A 12,006-nucleotide genomic window follows, 5' to 3' on the forward strand; every position below is an offset into this window, starting at 1 on the left:
AAGAGTACCTGGCACAAAAGTGACCAGTGATTATTTGTAGAATGATTAATAAATAAATTGTTCAAATTTAGATACTATCTGATTATACCATATGAACTGTAAAATATGATGGGTATAAACTTCTGTTATAGAGAAAAATAGTAATGTAATCATAAAGGTGTAAAGTTTAAAGGCTGGGAAGTCCTTACTGTGACCTAATTGTGTTCTATTTTGTGAAAAGAGCAAGAGGGTGAAATGATTAAATTTAAGCTATAGAGTTGGAACAAGAGTTTAGAACTCTTGGGTAAAACTTAATAATTAATAGTGGCATTTGGATATATGGCAGCAGGGTATATGATGGTGGTTAAGAAAAAGCACAGGTTCTGGAATGAGATAGATACAGGCAAGTTACCTAGTCTGTGCATCAGTTTCCTCCTTTCCAACCTAGGAACAAGTGTACCTTATAGATTGTTCTGGGGTGTGCATTAGACAAAGCATATTAACATTAGCACACTGCCTGGCACTTAGTGAGGGCTCAATAAAGGCAGCTTCCATGATTACTGTTTGGAATATTTTTCATCTGTCACTTGTGGGTGAGGAAGGTGTGTAGCTTTTGCTGGGTCTTTAATCCCTGCAGTGTGCCAGGCTCCCAGGCTCTCTGGGTTGATGCATCTGCTTTTCCTCTGGCATAGGGGACACGCTTCCCGGGCACCCTTTGCCTGTTTAACACCTACTTATCTTTCTGATCTATTTTTATTTCTTTCATTTTTTAATTTTTATTTTGAGAATTTCTAAACATATACCAAAATGGAGAGTATCCATTTCCAGCATCAGTAGTTTTCAACATTAGGTCCCTTTATGTATCAAAGGAGCTTTTCTTTTTTTTTTTTCATTAGCTTCATTGTAAATCTGTTTTCTTTTTAATTTTTTAATTTTTAGATTCTAGTGTCCCCCGTGTTCCCCAGTACGTCCCCCTTGTCCCTGTAATGCCCTCCCCCCTTCCCTCCAGGATTTGCTTTTCAGCTCTCATCCTACCCTATCATCCTATCATCCTATCATCCCCTTTCCCTTTGTCCGCTTTCCTTCTGGATCCTTTGATCCCGCCTCTGTCTCTATTTCTTTCCTCAGTTCATATTGTTCGTCGGGTTTCTCAAATGAGTGAGGTCATATGATATTGTTCTTTCTCTGCCTGGCTTATTTCACTTAGCATAATAGTTTCCAGGTCCATCCATGTTGTTGCAAAAAGTAATATTTCCTTCTTTTTCATGGCCCCATAGTATTCCATTGTGTATATGTACCATAGCTTTTTAATCCATTTGTCCACTGTCGGACATTTGGGCTGTTTCTAGATCTTGGCTATTGTAAACAATGCTGCCATATACATGGGGGTGCATTTCTTCTTTTGAATCAGTGATATGGTGTTCTTGGAATATATTCCTAAAAGTGGGATGGCTGGGTCAAAAGGCAGTTTGATTTTTAATTTTTTGAGGAATCTCCATACTGTTTTCCACAGTGGCTGCTCTAGTCTGCATTCCTACCAGCAATGCAGGAGGGTTTCCTATTCTCCACATCCTCGCCAGCACTTATTCTGTGTTGTTTTGTTGATGAGTAGTGCCATTCTGACTGGTGTGAGGTGATACCTCATTGTGGTTTTAATTTGCATTTCTCTAATGATTAGTGATGTTGAGCATTTTTTTATATGCCATGAAAAAAAAGAAGCTTTTCTTGATATCACAGTAAATACCTTTAGGTTTTTTCCTTCATAGCACATTAAAACAATTTGCAATTGTGTATTTAGTGACTCTCTTCTCCATTAGGTTGTAAGGCCCATAAAGGCATGAGTTTTGTCTGTTTTCTTTATTATGAAATACCCCAGGTTTTATACAGTGCCTGGAACGTAGTAGGTACTGTATATAATTTGTTGTTGAATAACTGAGAATGTTGCTAAGGGGAACATTGGACGAAAGCTGTTTTTTTTTTTTTTGACTAGCAAAGGTTGAGAAGAATACTTGAGTAGCTTTATATTAAAATATAGGTACCTTCTTAGGCTTGGATTCATATACTTCTAAGCAACCTGTGTACTTATTTTGTTTTCTCCAAGTAAGCTGCTCTGCTGGAAAGCAAATTCACTGATTCCTGGCAAGAATATTAGTTGAGATTCTAAGATACTATCTGTTGTAAATGACTAAATTAGATTTTGCGGATCACTCTTGGGTAAGGTACAAGATCCACTGAGGTACTAGACCTGGGGGCTGAGAGATCAGGCATCTCAGTGGCTCTGGAGAGAGGTAATAATCTTCAGACCCTTGCTCAGACTCTGTTACTATAGCTTCATTTGATGAAAATTAAAAAAACCTGTTTTTCTCCTCAAATTGCTATCTCCTCCTACTTTTTTGTACTGTTTTGAAGCAGTAACCATGGTTACTAGTAAAGGCTCCTTGGAGCTTTAAAAACATCAGTCAGTTTCACAGCTGGAGGCAGAGTGATCTAGATAAAAGCCTAAGAATAAAGCTTACTGTGGGTTTTTTTCCCCCTTAGAATTGAGTTCTTTCATTAGGGAACACTTTGCATGAAGTGAAGTGTTCTTTGTTTGCACTAGAGCAGACAACATTTTCATTTAAATTAACAGTAAGTTAGCCCCTAGCTCTTTTTTAGAGTCAGGAAAAGGGAGGTAATGCTACCACTCACCTGTCCTCCACCTGAACCTACCCTCTCTATCCTCTTCTTTCTCTTCTCTGTTTCCTCACCACCTTACCTGGGCCAATACTGAATGGTAGTAACACTGACATTTGAGGCTCAGATGGATAAGGTTTGTGAAGTTGCAGCTTTGGATTAATAGGGGGAAAGGAATGCAGGAATACTCAAACCAGGAGTATATTTGCCAGGATCAAGAAGAAACAAGGGCCAGCTCTTGTCCAAGGGCCAGAATAAGTGATGCCTAGAAGTAAGGGTTGGAGGCAGTATGTCTTCAGAGATGTCACTGTTAAAATGGGAAAGGAAATTGGCATTTATTAAATATCTAATATCAGTTGAATACCTGTATTGTTACACTCTATCACACCGTCATGCTCTCTTTTATACTAGGCTGAAAGGACTCAGAGAAATTTAAAATGACGTATACGTGTTTTTTTGGTAATGATTTTCTATGCTGCAACTCTGCCACCTTAGCTTTTATAGTGTATGTAGGTGGTTTATACCATCTTGTTTTTTGGTGTGACCTAGACTTGTCTGCAGCCTGTTTTTTGTAAATAAAATATCATTAGAACCCAGCTTCTGTGCTCATTAGTTTATGTATAGTCTGCTTTTACACTCTGAAGGAAGAGTTGAATAGTTGCTACAGTAACTATATAGCCTGCAAAATCCAAAGTGTTTACTATCTGGATCTTTACAGAAAAGCCTGCGGGGTCCCAATCTAGATGGACCAGATCAGTTTATCTTAGGACAGATGTGAGAATGATTATATGGGGAGGAAAGCAGGCTACTCTTAGGTTAGAGTCCCTGTGGACATTAGGGAAGTGGCAGCCTGAAGGGAGGGTGCTGGGGATTTGGATGAATGTGCTGGGCTTACTTATTACTTAGCCTCTTTAAATCATAAGTCCAAACCTAAACTGTGCACAGTAGCTTCAGATGTAAACATTGTATTGTTTTGCATATTTTTTGGTCATCTTCTGTTTCTACATACATACCTGTGTCCGTAGTATCACATGAGCTTGCTCTGATTGTCTTATTCATACACTCACAGAAGTGTAGACTTACATAAGTAATTTGATTGGAAGTGAGCTCCAACATCTTTATTTTACAGATGGCAAAAACTGAGTCCCTAAGAAGCTGTCATATACCTGATGATACAAAAGCAGGTTAGTGGCAAATCATGGGAGTAAAACCCTGTGTTTTTTGTTTGTTTGTTTGGTCTAATTTCCTGCTATTATGCATAGAGGCATTCACATATGAAGTCTATCCTATAAGGCTTTTCCTGAAATATCTTTAGCTCCAAGTAGGACTTTTTAGAAAACGAAAGAAACAGCTGAAGAGGAGAGATGCATTAAATCTAGATTCTAATTTAACTTTGCTACAGATATCTTTGCAATTTGCAGTAAATGCACCCTTCTCTGAAGTAAGATTCTGGAATATAAGTTAGGCTTGTAAGGATGACTGTAGGCTAAGATCCAGGTATTGGCTTTATTTCCTGGTTTATGTATAGTTTATTCAAGTAAACAAGATGGTACATTCACAGTCACTGAGTAATTTATAAGGAGAACATTGAAGAAGCTAGAATCCACATTGCTATAAGTTGTATAAATGTGTTTAAATGTTTCTCTTTTGTGAAATGAACAAACTGTAATTTGTAATTTATAACAAAAAGACTTACGATTTTATAACTTAATGAAGAGAAAAATTTAAGAACACTAGATGTTACTTAAATAAAAAGACAAAAGAAATGCAGCAGAAATGACAGCCATTTTGCTTTCATATTTGTGATAGGGATGTTGCCATCACAGTCAGGGCAGATCACAATTTTCCTGATAGTCAGTGTTAGTCCTCTCCCTTTATTACATCAGAAAGTAATCATAGAATTTCTAAAATGGTTCCCCGTGGATCTATTTTAGACAATAGAAATCCTAAGAGGGGTTTGTGCAAAAGGTCGACATTGGAAACTATACTATACGAGCTTATTCTGAAGATGATTTATAAAACCTATTTTAATACCAGTCTTTTTGCTTATGTTTAATTAGTCTCTACAGAATTGTGTAATTGCTCATTCTTTCCCTGTATGTGCTACATCAGGTCCCTCTACTTTCTTTACTTTTACACTTGAAAAAACTTGTTTAAACTTAAAAGAAATATTTTTGATTTTTAAGTGTTTAAAAGGTTTTTTCTTAATAATAGAGTAAGCAAATGCATATTATAGCTCAACAGACTTAACCAATCTTAATTACAAATTAGGATGTGATGAGACTGTGTTTAGTCTATTAAATACATGATTGCTATTTAATGTTTCAGAAATTTAAGCCATTTTAGTAATTTAGTGTTTCATATTTAGTTTTGTATTTTTTAAAGTGAGTTTATTCCCCTGACTTCATCTGTCCTTTGGTGTGGTTGGCACAGATGGCACTATTGGATTGTTTTTTAGAGTCAGACAGACAGACAGACAGGAAGAGAGAGAGAAATATGAGAAGCATCAATTCATAGTTGCGGCATTTTAGTTGTTCATTGATTGCATTCTAATATGTGCCTTAACAGGGGTGGCGGGGTAAGGGGTGAATCCAGCTGAGTCAGTGACCCCTTCCTCAAGCCAGCAACCTTGAGCTCAAGACAGCAACCATGGGGGCATGTCTATGATCCCACTCTCAAGCCGCGACCCTGCACTCAAGCTGGTGAAACTGATCAAGCTGGATGTTCAAGCTGGCGACCTTGGGTTTTAAACCTGGGACCTTAGTGTTCTAGGTCAGCACTCTGTCCACTGTGCCACCACTGGTCAGGCTTAGTTCTGTATTTTTAATGAAGGCCTACCTCCAGATGGATTGTGCACATAAAGAAAATGAAACGAAAGACATTTAAATTTGTAATTCTAACTAAATATTTTCATTATAGTTGGTTCATCAGAATGAGTTTGACTATAGCCATAATTAGGTATCACTTATCTGGAAATTCTGATCTACCAGCATAGTTTAATTATCTAAGCTAGTAGTTTTCAGTTCTTCAGAACCATATTTCTCTTTGAGAATTATAAAAATAATTGATTCCTCTTTACTGTTGTTTGAAATTTAAAATAAATTTAACTTGTTGAAAAAAATCAGAAGATTTAGGTACAAAGTACTGCTTTGTTTTCACACTTAATAACATCTCCAAGTTATTGAATTATATTTAAATTTATAGGACAGAAGTTCCTAACATGAGTTCCATGGGCCACATCAGAAGGTCATTAAACTCTCCTGATATGTACAAAATTTTGTCCATGTGGGAATTCTTTGGAGATGAAGTGTCTATAGCTTTTATTGGAGCTTCAAAGTTGTCCCTCACCTGAACAAGATTGGAAACCATTTTTATAGGGCTTCTGAAGCATTGTATCTTCCAAAGGAATATTGAAGGTAAAATTTGCTTTGCTTTCTATAATCACTAAAGCATAGACTCTTGGAGTGACCAACCTCCATTTTTTGCAAATGAGGGAACTGAAACTCCTAGAAATTTAATGACTTACCACCAAGGATATTGTAGTTCAACCATTGTTGAATTAGCAGAGAACACAATGAGGCCCCTTGGTATCCTGATTGATTTCCTAGGGCCTTTTAACCCTCTAGCCTCTGCACAGAGATTGTTGAGCTTTCAATTTTGGGGCAAGGTATTTGTATTTGAATACAAAGGTTTTGTGGACACAGTAGAGGTCTCTAATAATTTGTTCCAATTACTTCATGAAACATTAGTGTGATGCTAGTTATGTGGTTTCTTAGGGTATAGATGGAGGAATTTCCTTTGGTATAGTACCAAAGGAAAAATCTCTTAGTCTTCATGAAAAAAATTACACCTTTGGCAGTGTCTATGTTGAAGTAGCATTTAAGAGCAAGGTTATGAGACTTTAGACTACAGGAATCTCAGGCTTGTGATCATTTCATTCATTCATTTAACAAATATTTTTGTGTGCCAACTATAGGGATATAAGTTTTACTAATTAATAGAAAATACTTGTGGAAAATTATGAGATTGTGTTTACTTTATTATATTAGCAGTTTAATGTGAAAAAAAATTTTTTGATCACTGACTAAAAGAATAAAATATCAAAAGTAATACTGACAGCAATTATTGCATAATAGTCCTTAGGACACTAGTCTGACAGAGTTATGAAATATAAATTCTCAGACTACTGGAAATTAAGGAGATCTCCTAGTTTTAATATAGGGCCAAAGCAAAAAAGATTCTTATTTATCATTTTTAGCTATCAGATTGAGAGTAATTATTATTCCTAAAGTAATGATATTTTTAATATTTGAATTTAGTGATCATATTTTACATTGTGAATATAGATCCTATTTTTTATATTATTCGGTTATAAGGTAGTATAGTTGCAAGTGTCAAAGCTACAGCAAATTGATTGAAAGTATTCTCAAGTGAATTTAAATTTTAATCACTTTTCATATATACTTAAGATACCTTCAAAATAAGGATTTTATGATTTAATGTGCTATTTATTACATTTCAAAGAACTAAAGACTGACTCCATTTTTCAACATTCATTTTAAATGTTATGATTGAGATTTATGAACTAAGATTTTGTGTATAACTTTCTTTTTTAAAAACTTTACTATGGGAATTCTTTTTCTTTTTAAATGAATTTATTGGGTTGATATTGGTAAAATTATATAGGTTTCAGTGTACAGTTCTATAATACATCATCTGTATGTTGTATTATGTATTCACCACCCCAAGTGTGTGTATCTTTCAAATCTCAGTTCATCTTCTTGGCTTTTCAAACTGAAATTAGATTCTCCAACATTCCTATCTTAAGATTCCTTCATCACTTTGGCTCATATGAAGAAATCGCTTTAAAGGAATATTAACAATATAGTGTTTATATTGCGTTTGTGTTTGCATTCGTTGCTTCTAAAATGTTTTTTACTTTATTTCTATATGTTTAAGGTATGTAAATGGTTTTCAAGGGTGAATAGATGATGAACAATGTTTTAGTTATAGACAGTATGATTCTACTGATGCAGGAACCTCAGTTCTGTGACCTTCTCCTGTGATCCCATGCTATATCCTGAGCTCATATCCTTAGGATATGTATTACATTATTTTCATTGTTTCTTTACTCAACTAAACTTCCCCCAACTCCACACTTTTTATTTAAATTTATTTTTGTTTATTTATTTATTTATTTATTTATTTATTTATTTATTTATTTTTAGAGAGGAGAGAGAGACAGAGAGGGAGAGAGAGGAGAGAGAGACAGAGAGAGAGAAGGGGGGAGGAGCAGGAAGCATCAACTCCCATATGTGCCTTGACCAGGCAAGCCCAGGGTTTCGAACCTGCGACCTCAGCATTTCCAGGTCGACGCTTTATCCACTGTGCCACCACAGGTCAGGCCACTCCACGCTTTTAAGGGCAGAGGTCTATATGAAATTTGAACCTTCAAAATATGGCATACAGTAGATACACACATATATTTTTAAGTAAATGAATTGATTGAAGGATGTAGGGGACCTATCTTTGGGTCCTCTATAGCAAAGTTTTTCAACCGCAAGTCCGCCAGAAGTTTTGTGCTGGTCCACAAAAAGAGTTAAGCATCCTGATGTTGTATGAAGATTATAGACCCAATGATTTTAGTTGAATTTGCTTATGCTTCAGGGTGATTGCCACTTATCAGCCTGTATCATCGATGAAAATTCTATTGAGTTCATCTTTGATATCTTTGGAACTTGTAGGCTCATTGGAACAACCATTTGCATTGTGTAGAGCATTTGCAAATCATGCACAATAGACAAAAATCATTTGGACAAACTTATGTAATATTTAAGGTATCGTACATGTGGAGTTCGGAAATCAAGCACCAGCTTGTACCATGTTGCACTGTTATGTGCAGTAAGCTAAAACTTGACTTGTTACTGTTTCTGGCTGGCTAGGTTATGAGCAGGCTCTAACTCCCACTCCTCTTTGTAGTTCATTTTTTCATGCTTGCTCAAATAGCGTTCAGACAAACTTATATAGTGTAGTGTTCAATGCATTGTACCCGTGGTGTTCGGAAACCAAGTACAGCTAGTGCTCGACTTATGACCACGATTGGTTCCGACAGACCGGTTGTAACACGATTTGTCGTAAGTTGAATAGGCTATATGTACAGTACTGTGAAATGATGTTATAAAAATCTTTTAAGTCATATTTTATCATAATTTTCTTTTATTATTGTTATATATCATAATTTTCTTTGTTCATTTTATGCCATTTGTATCATCTCTACACCATTTTGTTTCTTATTTTTACATTCATCAGGTTTAAGTAAAACACTGCATTACCAGTACAACTAGTTTAATATTTGCAAAGACAATTTCCTCTTGGTAGACTAATCTTGGGAGGGGGTTGATGAAAAATATCCAAGACACAAAACACAAATTGCTGTACCGAGTCTGGGATAACAGTTGAAATGGTGCACACGGAGATGGTAGTGCTGCTGGAAGCTGGTCTGCACTGTCATATGCCCAGCTAGGCAACGCTTGCGCTGCCAGATTCGGAGCAGTTGTGGCTAGTGACTGTGGTTGTAAAGTCGAATGGTCGTAAGTTGCATAGGTCGTAAGTCGATCAATATTTGTACTAGCTTGCACTGTAATGCACTATTATGCACAGTATGATAAAACTTGATCTATTGTGTGTTTCCATTTCTGACCCCCTCCCTCTCTTGGTAGTACATTTCTTTTTTTGTTTGTGTGCTTAAGCAAATAGTTGTGCATGTGCTAACCTATTCAGAATGCATCCATACTGTTTACAAATAAATTATTGTGTGCTAAATCATTTTTAACTATCAAATGTGTAGTTAGTATCTACTTTGACAAAGACAATGAAAAATGAAGAGGTTTAAAATTGGGAGTATTTAAGACTATGTTCTAGGAAGGATTTATGGAGGATATTAGATTTAAGCTCTTATAGATAGGATTTGAAATGTTTACAAAGTGGGATTAAGAGGGCAAGTGGAAAGCCCCACAAGTTGTGGGCTTAGCTATGGCTAAAATATGCCACTTGTTTTAAAATAAAACTTTGTTAATTTGGATTACTTTATAACTTATACACATCCCTTTTACTTTCTTATTATGTTTGGTTAATCATTTTTATATGTCCCAGCCTTAGTCCTGCTATTTAAATTGGACTCCTGGTGTTGCTTTAGTTATTTGTATAATTTACCTTTCTTCTCGCATTCCCCATTTTCCTCTTTAGTCTTTCAGTCTCAAAATCCACAAAAGTATTAGTCACTTCTTGAGAATAGCATTGAGATCATCTGTTTCCCATGTGTGATTCTTTATCTTGTCATTACACTGTGTATGCCTTTATTTTTATTATTTTGTTTCGCCCAGAGTCCTAATAAGGCATTCATTAATTGGGATGTCCCTTGGTCCAGAGCCACATATTCCTACTATTGTCATTATGCTTTAGCCTACCTCCTCTGGCTTCTTTAGTGATATTATTTCTTACAGTGCCTGCTTCTCAAGCCCCATTCCAGTTTGTGTTCTCCAAACCATATTGCCTCTTACTATTATTGCTCCCATGGTAACTCTCTTTTTTGGATTGCATTTATATTCTGAACCTTAGTGTTCATCAAGTCAAACTCATTTTCTTTCCCAGTAGTCTGTTTTCAAGGTTTCAGTACATCTTATCATCTTATAATACCAAAAAAAAAAGCAGCTGGTATTGTTAAAGTTTGTCATTCACAAAGTTACTAGTTAATGGAATGTTTAAAATATTCATGCAATTTACATGGAAAATTTTATGTAATTCTATAGCTTCCATCAAAAAATACTGTTTATTTATAATCAGTCAGTTAAGCTCCATTTTGAATAATGATTGCAGAAAAGAATTTATTTATTTATTTTTGTGACAGAGATGGAGAGAGAGAGAGGAACAGATAGGGACAGACAGGAAGAGAGAGAGATGAGAAGCATCAATTCTTTGTTGCGGCACCTTAGTAGTTCATTTTTGTTTTCTCATATGTGCCTTGACTGGGGGGCTACAACAGACCTAGTGACCCCTTACTTAAGTCAGCAACCTTGGGTTCAAGCTGGTGAGCCTGCGCTGTTCAAACCAGATGAGCCTGCGCTCAAGCTGGTGGCCTCGGGGGTGAACTTGGGTCCTCCGTGTTCCAGTCCTACGCTCTATCCATTGCACCACTGCCTGGTGAGGCTGGAGAAAGGATTTAATAGCTCCTGAATATCTTAATCCCATTTCTTTCCCTGAAAGTTTTATTAATTGAGATTCCTCTGGAGATCATTCTTTGGAAAACAAATCCTCCTTACTCCACCTTTACCCAAAAGGTCAGAATATAAGGATTCTTTTCCTTTGCGTGTACTTTAATCTCGGTTAGAGGTATTATGTTTTTCCCCCTTAATTATTCCTATTAATACATATGTAGTTTCTTTTTGTTTTTAGATTTCATTTATTGATTTTTTTTGGGGGGGAGAGTAAGTGAAGGAGAGTGAGAAAGAGGAGGGAGAAGGAGAGAAGCAGGAAGCATTAACTCACAGTAGTTGCTTCCTGTATGTGCCTTGACTGGGCAAGCCCAGGAGTTCGAAGTAGCGGCCTCAGTATTCAAGGTCAGTGCTTTATCCACTGTGCCACACAGGTCAGGCATAGTTTCAGAAAATACTCACTACAATTAAAATTCAGGAAGAGCAATGAGACTTCAGTGTAGCTGCCAGTATATTAATTATCATTTGCTGAATGGTTAACTGATAAAATTTTTAAGTAAACGCTAAATTATTTTCTACATTTATGTAATAACTAGTAACTTCTTGAATGATAGTTCTCTATCTGATCAAGACAATATACTTTGGTTAATAAGTAAGAAAATAGGGTTATTTGAAATATTTGAGTTATTCTCCATAAAATACTATTCTATAATCTCCATAATCCATTTATTAAAACTTTATTGTCCTTCACTAAAAAGTAAATTTTAAAACGTTGTTTAGTATGTTGTTATGTATTATGTATAACCAGCCTAAGAAATGAAATTTTACCAATACAATGGAAACTCCCTGTGTAAGTTTTTCTCAGCTCACCCCTATACTGAATTTTGTGTTATTCTTTTGTTTTATTGCATATGCATCTCTACCTAAATAACATAGTTTATTGATTGCTTATTTTTGAACTTTATAAAAAATGGTATATTGTACATGTTCTTAAGATTTACCTTTAAATTTCTAAAATTCATTTACATTGCTCTATAAGACCTTGCTTTTCATGACTAATTATGAATATACTCTCATTTGTTCTGTTGTTAATCCCTGAAGGGTAGGCATAGGATAGCAAGAATAAGGGAAAAAGAAATCAAGT

At 35.7% G+C, this 12,006-nt stretch overlaps 1 protein-coding gene across 6 annotated transcripts in view; it reads left to right on the plus strand.

The window, feature by feature from the left end:
• NCOA1 (nuclear receptor coactivator 1) overlaps positions 1-12,006 on the plus strand; it is a 192,877-nt gene that overhangs the window by 58,922 nt on the left and 121,949 nt on the right. For 4 of the 6 annotated variants that reach the window (XM_066378750.1, XM_066378755.1, XM_066378756.1 and 1 more), the window contains exon 2: positions 3,782-3,836. The exons of the other annotated variants lie outside the window; for them this stretch is intronic. The gene's annotated coding sequence lies outside the window, so the exon portion shown is untranslated. The remainder of the gene's footprint in view (positions 1-3,781; positions 3,837-12,006) is intronic. 6 annotated transcript variants of the gene reach the window in all.

This window comes from Saccopteryx leptura, chromosome 3, assembly GCF_036850995.1.
Source record: "Saccopteryx leptura isolate mSacLep1 chromosome 3, mSacLep1_pri_phased_curated, whole genome shotgun sequence".
NCBI lineage: Eukaryota > Metazoa > Chordata > Mammalia > Chiroptera > Emballonuridae > Saccopteryx > Saccopteryx leptura.